At 37.1% G+C, this 16,131-nt stretch overlaps 1 long non-coding RNA gene across 1 annotated transcript in view; it reads right to left on the bottom strand.

The window, feature by feature from the left end:
• LOC142055725 (uncharacterized) overlaps window positions 1-4,392 on the bottom strand; it is a 35,197-nt gene extending 30,805 nt beyond the window's left edge. Inside the window, exon 1 of the long non-coding RNA XR_012660010.1 lies at window positions 3,740-4,392. This is a non-coding gene — a long non-coding RNA (uncharacterized LOC142055725). The remainder of the gene's footprint in view (window positions 1-3,739) is intronic.
• Window positions 4,393-16,131: the final 11,739 nt, after the last annotated feature.

The raw sequence follows: 16,131 nt of genomic DNA, 5'->3' as shown, positions 1-16,131 counted from the left end.
GGAAGGTCAGCCTTGGAGCCGGCTGGCATTGGCTCTATTGGACATGGGGGAAGCTTCTAGCAGCTTCTCACATAGCCACCTCTGTAGACCCCCTGATACCAAAACCTTGCCATGCAAGCCCAACACACACGTTTGTCATGAGAACTATTAATCACTTGTGGTTTTTTAGGATTCAAAGCCTGAGTATGCCGTGATCTGTTAAGTGAGCCTGGTCAAGTCATCTCAGCTCTCTGTGCCAATATAAAAGGAGGAGAATGACACTTATATTCCTATGCAAACCACTTGATCCAACTCAGCAATGCAGTCTACAATAACAGAAAATTGAAAGCCATTAACATTGAAAAATAAATAAGCAAATTCTCCTTAAATACTCATTTCCCTTCATGAAAGCTATTCCTCATCCTTCCAGATTTTGGACTGTATTGTAAGTGCAAATTTCAAAACAACTCTCAGATTGTTTAAAAAAAAATCCTGAAGGCTTCTTTTCCCAACTCCGAGTGTGATACTGGGTTCTAACTGCTTCTTCACATTGCTCTCTCACCCTGCCAACTGTAGCTCATAATTACAGAAAACTTAGTGCATTGGCATATAAGTACTGTTGGTGAATAGATCCCACCAATATGCTTAAGTGCACTAGTAGATCAAGGCCAAAGTAGCGGCACCCTGTAGGATCATATTTGGTAGACTTTACTAATACAGGAACCCTGGAAGCCCAGGATGCAATCGATAATAGCCTTTGCTGACTTTCCAAAAGGCACTTGCATAGCAGCTTAAATACGTTCCCACCTACAAATAGAAAGCAAACGGAAAGTTCAGCTTATATATAAAAGGTGAGGTGACTGATTCTCCTAGCTTTTTTTTGGTTTATATCTTTCCCTACACAAAATACTGAATACTTTGGTGCAAAGGACTTTAAGAATAAAAAATATAAGTCTTTTGCTTCAGCTGTTGTAAAGATGCATGATTTAGGAAGGAGAAATTCCCACCACAGTTTCAGAAAGGCATTAAAATATTGTTTGAATGCGCATAAGGTTAGACCTTCTACACGGACATGCATGCATGTTAACTGAAACAGGAATATAGCCAGAGCGAAAGCTCAGTCCTGAGAGTATCCAGAATGAATGTAAAAATCCAAAAGGAAATTGAACTGAATAGAGTTGAAACTTGCAAACAGCTGTACAGGTTGGGGTTTTTTTTGTTTGTATGTTTTTTGTCTTTAACTTAGATGTATGGGGGTTTTTATGTTTTGTTTTTTTTTTTAATAAGATATATCCAAGTTAGTTGACAACTACTGCCTTATAATGCCAGTGACCACTTGAAACATTACATACTTCTCCTCTTTGATCCTTTCCATTCCAGAGTATTATGGTCCTTTCTACTCTGGACTCCTGCTCCTGTCAGTAACAGATGCATCACAGAAAGGGGGACAATCCCAAATTATCATTTTATAGAATAAAATCTCAGGTGAGTTTATGCCTTTCATAGCCTGCGCCTTAACAAAATTCACACCCATTATATCTCAGTCTTTCTGATTATTTAGGAATTAGTGGGGTTTTTTTAATTTTCTTTTTTTTAATATGGAAGCAAATAGCAATAAGACTCCAGCTCCAGTTTCGTTGTGCCTAAAACTCCCCTCTGAAAAGTGCATTACCCAGATTTCTGGGTTTTTCTGACAGCCTTCATTCTTTAGGTCACTGCTGCTTCTGATACATCACAAGTAATGAATCATCAGGAACCTCTCTTTAGTATATCTGGGTGAGAAATTACCTCCTCTGCCCATTGGCTACTTCAGAATTTCAAGAACACTTCCACTTCTTAGGGATGAGATTGAGATCCTTATTTTTTCTTTATTTTCCTATGTACTCCTCCATAGCTAATAGGCCAGTGATTTAAGGGGACAACAAACTGAAAAAGGAAGGACGCCAGTACTTTGTGCCTTCAAGGAGATCTGGAACATGTATTATGCTGTAGCTCAGCATTCACACGTGCTATCTTGAATGAAAGAGAGCACAAAAAATCTACTTGTGTGTTTGAAACCTTATGGTATCAATAAAGTGTAGAAATCTTTGCAGTTTTGATGCAAGGATATTGCAAGTACCACTTGTATTATTTTTATGCAATGTCTGATTTCAATATTCCTATAGTGCTCTTGTACTTGTAGTGACAGATAATATAACTGCCTCTTTGGGAGTTTCTCAGCAAAATCACATACTAATAGCACCAGTCTGGCTCAAAAGTACAAGGTCATCCAGATCCTTTACAAATACATTTTTCACCAAGGGCAACCGCTACCAGAAGCAACCCCCTAGGTTGTTAAAACAGCAGTTCATCCCTTATGGTACGTTACAGGCACGGACATTTGGGGGGGAAAAAAGAAGACATCCTTATTACATTTACTTGCATGAAAATCACAAGTCTTTATGCTTCTAACAGAAATATTTTAATTCCATTAAAGGAATTGCATTTAATATCTGCATATTTATCAGCTACTATCAGTTCTCCTAGCAGGTAATGGCAGAAGATGCAATACGTTTTTATACCCATATCAAATAACATAAGTGATCTGGAACACCTGTTATGAGTGTAGCTCAGCATTAACTTCTCAAAAGGAGTTAAACTATGCACAAATCACTTTAAACACCCTGAATGAACACATGTCATAATGGAAAAGTTGCATTATTTTCACTGACAAGAACGCGTTTTTACAAAAAAAAGGTTCAATTTTATAACCAACATGAATAAACAAAGGAAAAGATGAGATATTGGAATTCTTTTCAGTTTGTGGACTTTTTTTATTTAGGGATTTGTATTGAAAGTACTGAAATGCAACAATCCAGGTACGATCTTTTAGTCTATTCTATTTCATACCACAAAAATACAAGCACATGAAATAAAGGTATTATCAAGACTGATATGTGATATTTTAGGCAGAGCTGGTGTGGGATGACACCTGGGTTTTCATTTTAATGCTGGGGGCAGAGTGGCTAAAGAAAGACATGAGCAGCCTGAAATAACCAAGTTAGAAGAGTTACAAACATCATCCTACTACTAACAATTATCTATGAAGCCCACTGAAGACCATCTACCAGTCCCAGTCATGCGGCTGCATTTGTTTCTCTTCTGCATCTGCATATAGGGTTTTTTTTTTGCTGTGGCACTGTTCATATGGCCTGCTTTGGATAAAACAATTCCACACGAACCACTCTTTTTTTAGAGACTTTTAAAAAACACATGATATTACATTCTTATATTATAAAGAATTAAAAAAGAATTTCATATAAAAAAAAATTTAACACTTTTTTCCCCACCAGTGGCACCTCCACTTCATTCAATGCCAGCCCTCTACCAGTTCAAGGGCTGTGGGGTGAATCAGATTCCCGCTCACATCACTCTACTCCAGAAGACGAAATCTGTGTAATAAGTGTGACAAGGAACTGCAAAGAAAGAAACATAATTCTGCATGCATTACCTTGAAGAGTTAAGTTTTACCTTTACTTCTGTTACAGAGTTTCTCTGTTACACTGTTAGTGTACAATTACAGAGACCCTTGAATCAGACTTCTCCTAGGTGACTGCATGCTCCTCATTTTATGGCCCCACATGGTCTATGGAATCTGTTTTATAGATAAGATAAGTACTCAGGATTGTTCCTCATAGTCCAAGGGACCTTTGCTACCAGCTCACAAAATTATGAAATTGCATTATTAATACAAATTATTAAAAAAACCTCCACGTCTTACCTTGTTTTAGGCATGTTTGGAAATCTTAACAATATTCTTTCTTTACATTAGTTCTTCCATCTGTAAACAGGGATAATGACATCCTTTAACAAAGGAACACACTGAAGTTAAGTTAATAAACAGCTAAGAAGAACTAGGACACTAGGCATGAGTACCATAGGAAGTATTTCTACACTGACAAGAACAGTATTTCTACATTCAGGATTAGGTTTGAATCTTGCAAAGGAAGCAGAAGGGAGGGTTGCATCTCAAAAAAAGAAAATTAAAGTAAGTATCAAATTACTACTCATGTTGTCTGTGTCAGACATTCAGGGTGTTAAATTAGGCAGGGACTGTGACAAAACTTTTATGAGATCTTGTAATTAAAGACACTTTCACATGACATAATTTGAAAGGGGTCATATTAAGATTGCGGACTTCTGGCATCTTCCAACATGTGTGTTCTTGATTATGCATCCTTAAATTTTTCTAAATGCAATCTTCCATAATGCTACAGGATTGTTTTATTCCACCTTTATAATATATTTCAGAGTCCAACACATTCAACTTTCTTCCACTGATGTGGATTTCAACTCTTCACAGCAAGTCTTTATGCTCTTAGATCCCAAAATTAGTTGAGAGTACTTCGATACTCATTGTCCTGTGCTCATCATGTTTTGGTCATAGAACTGAAAGAGCTTTGAATGAAGAGGTATAAATATATTCCACCGTAATGGGAATAATGTCATCCGAGAGGAAAATTGATAAATTGGGCTTTTGTACTCCATTAAATGGGTAAAATATACTGATGTCAATACAAACACAATAGTGTAATTTAGTGGAAAATGAACTCTATAGCCTAGATCCTCACAAACACCTTAGTTCCTACTTCTCATTGAAATAGTTTTTGCAGGGGTTTTGCACCTAAATAACTTAAAAGATTGTTGCCTTTCAATTTTTGTTGCTATTTTGCATTTTATTTTTTAATTAGTAACAGACTGTTAGGCAGTAAGACCACATTGGAGAGGGAACATACTATTTTCCATATGTTGTGAAATCAACATATGTGGCCAAATATCTTTTTTAATGGTCACCAATTTCCTTTTCGTTTACCATAACCATTCTGGAAGGGCAGAGGGGAGAGGAAAGCAAAAGGAAGATCCGGGAAAATTACTACTTAGAACACACAACAGTCTGGTATAAATGCAAAATACCTCAAGAAGATAGAGGGAACGAATCCTCTCGCACTTTGTGGTAATCAGGTTATTTCCTGAAGGATGGTATTTCATCAATTGCCAAGAAATAAAAATAGTATCATCTGTAAAATTTTCTATCCCTGTTACTTTCAATGGTTCTTTTCCCAGCTAACCATTTCAAAAAAATGGATATAATACAGCCAAAAATATTTTAAAATCCAAGTTTTTTCTTCACCTTTTTGCTATCTGTCAATGTTTGTTTATTTTAACCATGGCTTATGCCAATATTTGAGTGTCTTGCAATCTCTATTGCCAACATCCCAAGAGATAAAACTATTTCCATTTTACAGACCAGGCAACGAATTACATTAGGACTACAGGGGCAAAGGCATTAGGTACCTTACCACTCATGGAAAGTCATAGACCAAAGTTTGGCACTAGGCTCCTAAACAATGCATGAAAAAAGCCTGCGATCCCATGCTGGGATTTGTTGGGTCAATGTCCTACTTAGGAGTCACTTCAAGCTGGCTGATGCTGCAGAGGTGTGCCCCACCACACTCTAGGGACGAAGTAATGCTATTCTTTCTCTTTCTGATTGCATGCCATGGTCTTTTTGCCTGAGTAAAATCAGTCTTATCTCCAAAATATAGTTGGAAGACTGGTAGAAGTTGGTACTGCATCTTCTGCCTCCCTTTATCCAACATCAGTAGTCAGCTAGTCTGTGGGAACATACTTTCAGTTCCTTTCTCTAGTTGTGAGGAATTCGCAAATCCCAGGTGAATTATTGTACTATGGGGTTGCATAATGTCATGATATTTGATGTTTGTAGCACTGTCTATTGAAGCTGCATCATTTCGATTGGCAAAATATAGAAGGAAATAGTAAGCATGAGCATGGCTTGTTAAGTGCACTTATAGGAGGAAAAGCTATGAACCAGTTTCTGCTCCTCTGAATACTTAATACAAGAGACTTAAAAATTCATTGAATTCAGATAATATTCACCTAAGCCATTAGTCAATATTTTCCTCATTAAGGATGGAAGAATTTGACCCATTCTACAATCAATCCAGTGGCACCACGTAAATAACGTAGTTTTTCAAATCACATCTTTCATACAGAAGGATTCCTTAAGCAAATGGAATGAAATTTACAGATGCAGCACACATAATACTTAGAGGTAATATTAGCTCCATCAGGAAGAAAAAAATCCTGAAAGTTAACAAAAATTGATTGATGTTCCCTGACTGGAAGTGTCTGTAATTTTTTGCACGATAGCAATATAGAATGTGTTAACTCTGTGAACACCAGTGTCTCCTTTACAACGGCTGTTGCTATTCTAACTACATTATCAACCTCACACATGTTTACCTCAGGGATATTTAGCCAGCCATAATTGACTTTTGCACAAAAACAAAGCTGCAGGCAAGGTTTAATCCTTTTGGGCTTGCCTTCTCACTAAAATAAATAAGTATCTAAGAGAATTGTAACTAGATCAAATATAAAATCAGAGGATGAGGTGAACCTGTTCAGTCTTTCTCAATTTTATATTTCTTTAAATTTTAATAATTAGAATGCCTGGAAGCGAATAACCTTTTCATGTGTAAGATATTACAAATAAACATAGAACCCAGCATTTCCGCTTCCAATAACAGTATTTCTCTAACTGTTATTTAACCACATCAGATTCCTTCATGGAGGTGGAGTTTAAAAAAGCCTCATTGTCATACTGTTATCACATTAATTTCAGCCAATAAGGTTAATGCCAGGCAGCGCTGACTGCACATGAAGTCTAGATGAGATTAATCTTGCTTAATATTGTAGGTGGTGTCATGGTTTAACCCCAGCCAGCAATGAAAGCACCATGCAGCCACTTGCTCACTCCCCTCCAGTGGGATAGGGGAGAGAATCAGAAGAGTAAAGGTGAGAAAACTCATGGGCTGAGATAAAGACAGTTCAATAAGTAAAGCAAAAGGTGCGTACCCAAGCAAAACAAACCAAGGAATTCATTCACTACTTCCCATGGACAGGCAGGTGTTCAGCCATCCCCAGGGAAGCAGGACTCCATCATGCATAACAGTTGCTTGGGAAAACAGATGCGATCACTCTGAACATCCCCCCCTTCCTTCTTCTCCCAGCTTTACATTGCCGAGCCCAATGCCATCATATGGTATGGGATATCCCTTTGGTCAGTTGGGGTCAGCTGTCCCAGCTGTGTTCCCTCCCAAATTCTTGTGTGCCCCCAGCCTCCTCGCTGGTGGAGTGGCGTGAGAGGTAGAAAAGGCCTTGGCTCTGTGTCAGCACTGCTCAGCAGTAAAGAAAACATCCCTGTGTTATCAACACTGTTCTGGTCACAAAACCAAAACACAGCCCCATCCTAGTTACTATGACGAAAATTAACTGTATCCCAACCAAAACCAGCACAGACGGCTAAGACTAGAATTCAATAGATCCTTTAACCTGGTGCTACTAGGGAAAGAAAGCAGTCCTGCACTACTTTTACTCACACCACCTTATGCCCCGTCCTGCACAGATTTGTCTCGTGCTGATACCAGCATTTGTACAACTATGTGGTAAATTGTTTCAGGGAGCTGATCTGGCTGAAAACTAACCATTTTTCCCCCAGATTGGTTTTAACTCAGATCTACTCACCACACAGTGCATCTCACATTTTGCAGTGAATACATGAAGAGAGGGAAAGACTCCAGGAGTGCTTCTTCTGACAAGAGGGCCAGCTTAAACTGATAATTCTTCTTTATCTTCAGATGGGTGAAATGACGCATATTCTGGAGTTGCATCTCTTTTCTTCTCTGACAACAAAAGAAGCTCAGAAAACTAGCTTAAGCGTAAACTTCTAATTGCAGATAGTTGAAGCGAGAGGGAACTCATCCATGAGCACAGCAGTCCATACTAGGGTAAAAACTTAAATCAAGGTATTACATTAAGAGTTAACGTCTTATGTTAGGTCAATTATCTCCAGTGCAGGTAGATGCAATGAGTGCTAGGCTAAGCTGTCCAAGAAAGTAGGACACTTGGGATAAAATCTTTGCTTCATAAAAATGAACAGCAAACTTTTTGTTGACATAAAGCACATAAGAATTTTATCTTAGTGTCCTACGTTTGATCCTGCTTTTATCCATTGCTTGGCTTGTAACAAATCAATTAATATTTCTCTTCTTTCTCTAGCTGTAAAGTGGTCATTACGGGGACTATATTTGTAAAATGCTTTCTAATAGTACATATGAAAGAACTATTTAAGTGTTAAGTATATTATTATCTACTGACAAGTCATCTGCTGTGCTAGGAAAGCAATTACAGAAAACGTTCTATATATTTATATGCAGATAAATCTAGATTTAAGTGAGAAGATTGGAGGGGGGAAAAAAGAGTGCTTTCCTTCATTTGCTCTTTCATATATGAAACTTTGTATAAAAGCTTTTGTAAACTGTTTGCTGATCTATGTTAAGAATTTTATTCCCTGCAGGAAAAGGAAAAAAAGAAATGCGTAACTCAGTCCATAAACTTACACGGGTATATGGATAGCTTTCATTGCTACCTTCAAGTAACTATGGTCCAGATGAATACATATGTGGAAAGAAGCAACAGGTTACCCAAAGAATGATGTTGCATGCTCAAAGAGCTGGGAAGAAGTTTTATTTTCTAAATAGAGCAATTTCAAGTGTTCCTAGCAGATATAATATTTTTAAGCAAATGTGTGTGTGATCAGGGAAGGTGGTGTAATGAGTCACAACATCACTGTTTTAACCAAAAAACAACAATCATGGTATGAAAACCTATGAAGAGTTCACAGATACTGTGGGCTTTTCCTATTTTCATTTCACTCATTTATCCCTGAAAACCTATGAATGTGCCAATGAGTAAAAGAGTTTTGAACTGGATGCCTTAATGTATTACTGTTGATTTGCAGAATTAAGAACAATTTTGCTTTATCATTTGTATATTGCACTCGCAAACAGTGTTAAAGCAATTGAGTAGTATTGGAAGAGGGAGTGAAATGACAGTCCCATGGGAAGTCCATGACAAATCCTGCCTCCCCTCAAGGAATTCAGATACTACTCAAAGCGTGACAGGAAACGGTCACAAACATTTGAATATTCAAGGCTGGAGATGGCTGAAACTAAGATGGAAGCTATAAGGAGGGCAATAACAACTGAACTGTGGTTCAGAAATAGAAATATTTTTCTAAAGGATGGAGTGATGCATGAGAAATCCAAGAAGTCCGACTGTACAGAAAGAGGCCAAAAAATGGTATCCTGTGAGTACCAAAAGCCATAAGAATGCCAGCTCTAATAAAATGTACACCTTCAAAATGTAGTTACAGCTAAAAGCTCAGAAAAGTACAATGCTCAGTCTGGTATGCAAGTTAGAAGAAAATCCATGTTTCTCTCACTGACTGTACTCTGTAATGTACTTGTAGTCTCAAATAACCATATCTAATGAATAAAAATAAGAAAATGTTCTCATGAAATGTATATTCACACATCTTAATTTATTTCATCAAGTAATTATGAGATCATAGAATCGTTGAGGTTGGAAGGGACCTCTGGAGGTCATGTGGTCCACCCCCCATGCTCACAAAGGGTCATCTAGAGCTGGTCATCCAGACTGTGTCTAGATGGCTTTTGTGTAGCTCCAAGGATATAAGAGGGAATTTAATACTACAACTCCAGAACTTGTTTATTCTCTATGGATATATTTGATTGTCATTCAACAGAAGGATGAGGAAACCTTTTGAAATTTCCTAAAAATCTTCTTATAGTCCTCAGAAAAATCTAGAGTGTATTAAACCACTATGTCAAATATTGTTGGGAAGGTTCTTTCTCTCACTACGAGTGCTGCAAAATCTTGCTGATGCAGAACCCTGCAGACTATGAATCTGGCAAATGAATGCTGTAGGACATACATAAGGAATATGAATATATCTCAGTCCAAGCCCTTGCACAAAAATTAGACAAGGTGTATTGAAACTAGAGGGATTGAAAACACAAGAAGTTGAGCCTCCATTGAACCAAACGCTTCATAGAAAATATGAAGTTCTGATACTACTGAAGATACTGCATTAAAGACAGATTATTATTAATCGTCACCAACATTTAATATGTCGAGATTTTTTCTTATATATTTACTAGTTGCAGACAGCTGGAAATAATTCCTCCTCAGATTCTTTAAAGAAGGGTTACTCCTATTTAGAAGTATTATGTGTCATCACCAGTCTAAAATCATTAAGAAATGTTCATCTCTTTTATTAGAGTGTTTCTATAGCAGGTCCAGAGTGCTTGCAAAGCTGAAATTTGGTTCCTTGTATATGAAAAGATAACAATCTTTTCACTGTATTTTAAATTGTATGTGAAGTGGTATTACATTTTAAGAATATTAAATGAAGTCACTCAAGCATTGGTTGTACGAGTTGTCATTCGCTGGACTGCTGTTATTTAGGAATGAAAAGGCAGAAACAGCAATTTAGCTAAGTAACACATAAGATGTTCCTGGTTTGTGAACAATACTGCAGGTTAGTAGCAAATTAGGCCGATTTTCAATGTAAATTTCTAAACAACATCAGAAATGCATGCTGGTTGTAGCATCAGTGGTAAGTAGTGTAACGGAGTGGCGTACATACTCAGCATTATTCAGCAGAGTAAGCCAGGACAAAATAGCATCTAGAACATCCTCTAGAGCAATCCACAAGGCTCCTTCAGTACCCTACTAAAGTCAACCTGCTGCCATGCCTATCCGTTCATTAATAATTCTGAAACTGAGGACAGCATGTCATTGTTGGTATTCCATTTGCTATGGAAATATACTTTTTAATGAGTAAATACATTGGAAAGTTACACTTTCCTCCCTCTCCAAACTTTCCCACATCAATTATAACATTTATATTTTGATCTTACTGAGCCTGTTTTTCATGTAGGTTGTTAAACATTTAGTCCATTGGGAACTATTCTATGTATGAATAAATAATCAATTCTCTGTTATGGTATAATATATGTCTGTTAATGGCACTACAAATCTATTTATCTCAACCACCTACTTATCAGCATGATCTTTTATGTCAACATGTGTGTAAAGGATCACAGTGGACAATGTCTGGCCAACTGCTTAAGGCAAAGTGAGGAGAAACTTGGAATGAAAGACTGTCCCAGCACTTGCATAACTGCAGTCTTCACAAACTAGTAAGTCTCCTGTCTCTGCGTCTCATTTAAATTTCTGCCACATAGCATGATCAAGAGGTTATGCATCTGGATCCCAGTTTTCCCATATGCTAGCCGCCGTTAATCTATTTGTTCGTGGGGTGGCTGCTGGCCTTCCCCTTCCTATAGCCTTTATTCCACTTCCAGCTGCCCTGAAGAGTGATCAGTAAGTTACCAGTCTATGTTGCAATCTGTTTCCTAGCTTATTTCTGCTCCTACAAAAAAAGAAAAAAAGGTCTTTTTTCTCATTCTTTTTAAATTTTTTATTACCCAGATCAATACAATCAGAGTTCTGCATCTGTCTAACCTCCACTCACCAGAGCCAGCCAGAGTGGGGACCTGCCAGTTTCTTAGTAATGTTCATGTCATGATGGTTATTTTTTTCCCCCCACACTAAGTTCATCTTAATTACTTCCTCTGAGATGCTAGGGGTGTCCTCGCTTCCCTTCACCACGACTCGCTGTCTCTATCCTGCTATATCTGCTTATAAAACGATGCCTTCCAATTTTAGGTCCATTTTTTTCCCACAAGTAGTGAATGCTCTGTTAATCTTTAGGAATGATCCTCCCAAGAAGGCTGTAACTTCTATTTTAAGAAAGATTTCAGTCTGGATGGATGATCTTTATGACCGCACTTGGTACTATTTCTAATCTGCCTTTGTTATCTAAGGTTTGGTAGAAGGTCATGGAAATTCTGGACCACCTTGTCAGAAATCACCTGCCTGAAGAGTTTTAAACTGCCCATCCTGTTATGGAGCTGACTCTGCTTTATTCTGGATGTGTTCTGGTTTACAGAAGCCCTCACACTGATAGCAGAATTTTCTGTTAATAATCCACATACTCATCTGACTCGATACACTTCCTTCTTCTCCACGTGTTTGGAAAAGCTACCTTTTTCATCATTCCAATACAAGATTCTGCCTGATAGATGACAACAACTGAGAAATATACTTCTTGGCATTTAACCCAGTATGAACAGTCTTTTTATCAGAGAAACTGTGTAAATATAAAACCAGAATGAAAAGAATCCATGGTGTTACTACTCAAAATATTCTGGAACAAAATCTCTTCCTCTCTTCCAAAGAATCCTAACACAAAACTTGCAAAAAAAAAAAAATGTTCTTCAAGTGTAAAGGCATGTCCTTTGTTTACAAGCATTTAGGGGGGAAAAAAAGAGAGCACACACACCTAGAACATTTAAGTAGGAAGAAAAACGTGCTTTCATTCTTGCCCCAAGAAACAATAAACAAATCATCACATATAAAATGAGTTTGACTTGTGTAAAGCACCGTCAAGACTATTTCCAGTAACACGAAAGCCAAATCCTGAAATTAGAGTTGAAATTTAATCAGGAATGGAGTATCATTTTCCCTGAAAAAAATTTACATTTTCAGCCCACACTAAGGAAGGGGGGAAGTAAAGTTAAAATATCTACAAATTAAAAAGAAACCTGTTTGAACCAATGATCCTGAATTTGTATAAACACTACAGTTTCTTAAAAAGGGGGTCTGATTTTTCCCAGCATCAACTTATTCAATGAATTATAACTCCTTTCTGATATAGTACATTTAAAAGACATCCAGTTAATCTAACAAATTCATAAATACAGTCATTTTAAAAATTTTGGTGTTAATATGCCAATAACATCCCAAATATATTCTGTAAGTTTTTGCCTGCTGTATTCTCAGATTAAATATAAGGCTATAAAAAATAAATAGCTCATTTAATGCTCAGCTTTTCTTATATAAACTTGATGAGATTTGAATTATATGTTACGGAAACTCACTGGAAACCCTATAACTTCCTAAAAAAAAATCAGTTCAATTCAATGTCTCATAAAAGGCAGAGCACTATTTCAAATTTAGGAGATTAAATCTACTGGACATCTGAATCTAATCCAGTATTTACATGATTAAAATGGATACCCAGAAAAAAACAAGTAATAATTCATGTACATAACTTTAGGTACCAAAGTTTGAAAAATGATTGAAAAATCTACATAAAAGGATGAAAAAAAAACCCCAATCAGCATGCGTAAACCTTGGCTACCTCTGATAGATGACTGTGATAAAATAAAGGCACTGGGTCAGGAGAATATTTTTGCTCTGAGCTGTCCGCTACCAAACCGAAAGCCCAGGTGATAGTTTGAGGACCAGGAACACAATTTTTTTCAGTGTCAAGTACAGTTACGCAGTACAGGTATTCTCATATGTGTTGATCTTGGATTAACAAGTAATTGATTTCAAGATGAAAAGGGGGAAGTAACCTCCAGAGCAGCACAAGATCATTGTTTACTGCACATCATGGTGAGCACAGGTAAATACAATTCAAAAAATTACTCTTTGAAAATCAACAAGAATTGATCTTTAAAATGATGTCACAGGAAAAAAATTTCTCATGAGCTACTAGACAGTATTTCCTGTGAGTTTTATGTAATGAAAAGCAGCAACTGTACCTAGCTTCACAGAAGTGTATGTCACCATGCAGGAGAAACCCACATCTAATTATTCACCAGAAAATGGCCTCTCTGACATAAACAGGGGAAATTGTTTCATAAATCAATTTTGCACTAACCTTCTAAACAAAAACGCACCACACATTTGAGATGCGATTACTTTGCCTTGTACATCACAGGATAAGGTGACTTGATATTAAAGGGAAGGAGAGGTGAGAGTTGCTCTTTGTTCTCTGCACTGAACATGGTAATCTATTATCAGAGAAATTATAAACATTCACAATAAGTACATTGTCCTCAACCCTCATTCACAGGCTCCCCTGCAACCTCTCCGTGTAGTATTTCTTCACACCAGGGCCAGCGACAAGCTTGGTACCCATCCTACAGCAGCAACTCTTCTCTCTGCTTTTCTTATCCTCCTTCCACTGATCACACCACATTAATGAATTAGGCCCAGCCCTTTCTGTTGTGTATATGATTAACGGACATTTGCATCTGCTTTTCAGAAGCTTCTGGAGTGATAACTGCTTAAGTCAGAAGTCTTGATTTTTCACTGTTTTATTATTATTTTTATTATCTTATTATCTTCTTCAGATAAGAAAATAAGCAAAAGGAAAAATCAGTGCTTGTTTCTAAAGAAAGAAGAATAACGTGAGCACTACTATTTATACTGTCTTAATACTTCTGTACTACTTTTCCCGCTTCCTAAAAATTGCATTAGGGAGTTTACAAAGACGTACATCAATGAAAATCTCTTGCCTGGATTTCATAGAGCAGTATGAAAAGACAGCCAGGGATGGGAGGTGGGAAGTCAAGCTAATGGCTTACAGCAATCACACCCTGCAACTTTGAAAGGGTCTGGAATGCTCTTGCTTCTTCATATTCAGTTTAGACATGTTTGTTTTCTGGGAGCGTGCTCTAGTCATCACTACCACTTTTGCCTCTTTATTGCATTTGTTTCTTTAGATCATATGGAAATTTGCTTGGCTTGGTCACTCCACATGACAGGGACTGTTTGGCTCAGATCCTCATGAAAGTGAAGTTATTTAAAACCTGGTTTTCTCTCACAGCACTGAAAGCACACAAGAGCAATTCCTTTCCTCATGCCAAGAGCCAGTCGTGAACCCAAGCACAGCAAACTCAAAGCTGCCTCAGGAAGAGGTTGCCTTTTCCCAACACCTGTAGCCAACAGAATAGAAATAAGCTGTAAGGAAGTGTTTCTTGATGAGACAGCTATAAATCAATAAATAAAAGATTAGAGGGATATTCAAAATTAAGATGTCAACATGGGAATGCACAGACAAATCACTATGGATGAAAGAAGCTGGTGGGCTTACCAAAGATGTTGCCATTTGCATAATACATCAGTTTATATTTTCCTGAGGATAAACATAAACAGGGAAATAAAAGTCTGTGGCAAGCCTTGTATTTGCTTAAATCAGAGCTCATTAAATAGTAAATATCAAATTACTAATAGTTAGTTTAGGTAATGTTTGTGGGGTAGGGCTTAAATTTACAAAATTTCTTGGCTTCATCCTGACAAATCTGACACCAGCACACTAACTAACAATTTTTTTACTTCATTACTAATTTTGGTTTTAAACCTTCAGCCCATGATTTCTTTAGTGGAGTGTTGAGATAAACCCACCACTGATTTTGAATATATAATTCTGCATCTGCCTATACATTTGCAAATTATAATATTAAACTTTTTAATGTTGAAAATAAATTAATAAATCCTGTTGCCGGCATGAAATAGGTGAATGACAAGCGTTGAAATATATGGATTGTGGACACTTCATCATCCAGTGTCAAAGCAAAAAGCATTGTGCCCTTCGCCATAACGTCATCCTATTCCACTTTTGTCCTTATATATATTATGTCTGCTTTTTTTGGCACGTGATATGCATTCAATTAAGTAATAGCACTCCAGATGTGGTAAGTGCTCTGCTCTAGTTTTACATCGTAATACAATGTGCCATGTATTAGCAAAATAGACAATGATCTGATTTACTATGTGTATTACTCTAAATGTGAAAACACTGCTCATAAATTGTATTTTTTGTATCTACCACTTAGGCTTCCACTGCTATTACCTGACTTTAAAAACTGTAGCAATTACACAGTGAAAACAACTTGAAAGTTCATGGCATCCTGCAGGAGACAACGCATTATAATGCATATCCTCAATTCTCTGCAGGATTCAGCAGACTGCAAATCTGTCAGGGCCGAGTCTGCAGGGAAACTGTACTTTTCAGCTGTCTCTGCTGTATATAATCCACATTATATGATGCAATAAGATATAAAATTGTCAGAAGAGCCCAGAGTTGTTCTCTCTTTACTTAAAATTATATGTGCAAAGACAAGGAGAATAAAGTAGAGTTTGTATGGTTTTTGGAGCTGAAATCATATTGGCAACATGATGCATCATAAATTTTAAACCATCAGCTGTCATGGCTGATCTTATGCAGGTGCTGAACAGTAAGCATTTGTGCTAAAATAACACCACGTTATATATCAGCCCTGATAAGTGTTGGTCCATGCTTTTATCTTG

The sequence above is a fragment of the Phalacrocorax aristotelis genome, chromosome 3 (assembly GCF_949628215.1).
Source record: "Phalacrocorax aristotelis chromosome 3, bGulAri2.1, whole genome shotgun sequence".
Lineage (NCBI taxonomy): Eukaryota > Metazoa > Chordata > Aves > Suliformes > Phalacrocoracidae > Phalacrocorax > Phalacrocorax aristotelis.
This window is presented reverse-complemented; position numbering and strand designations above follow the sequence as displayed.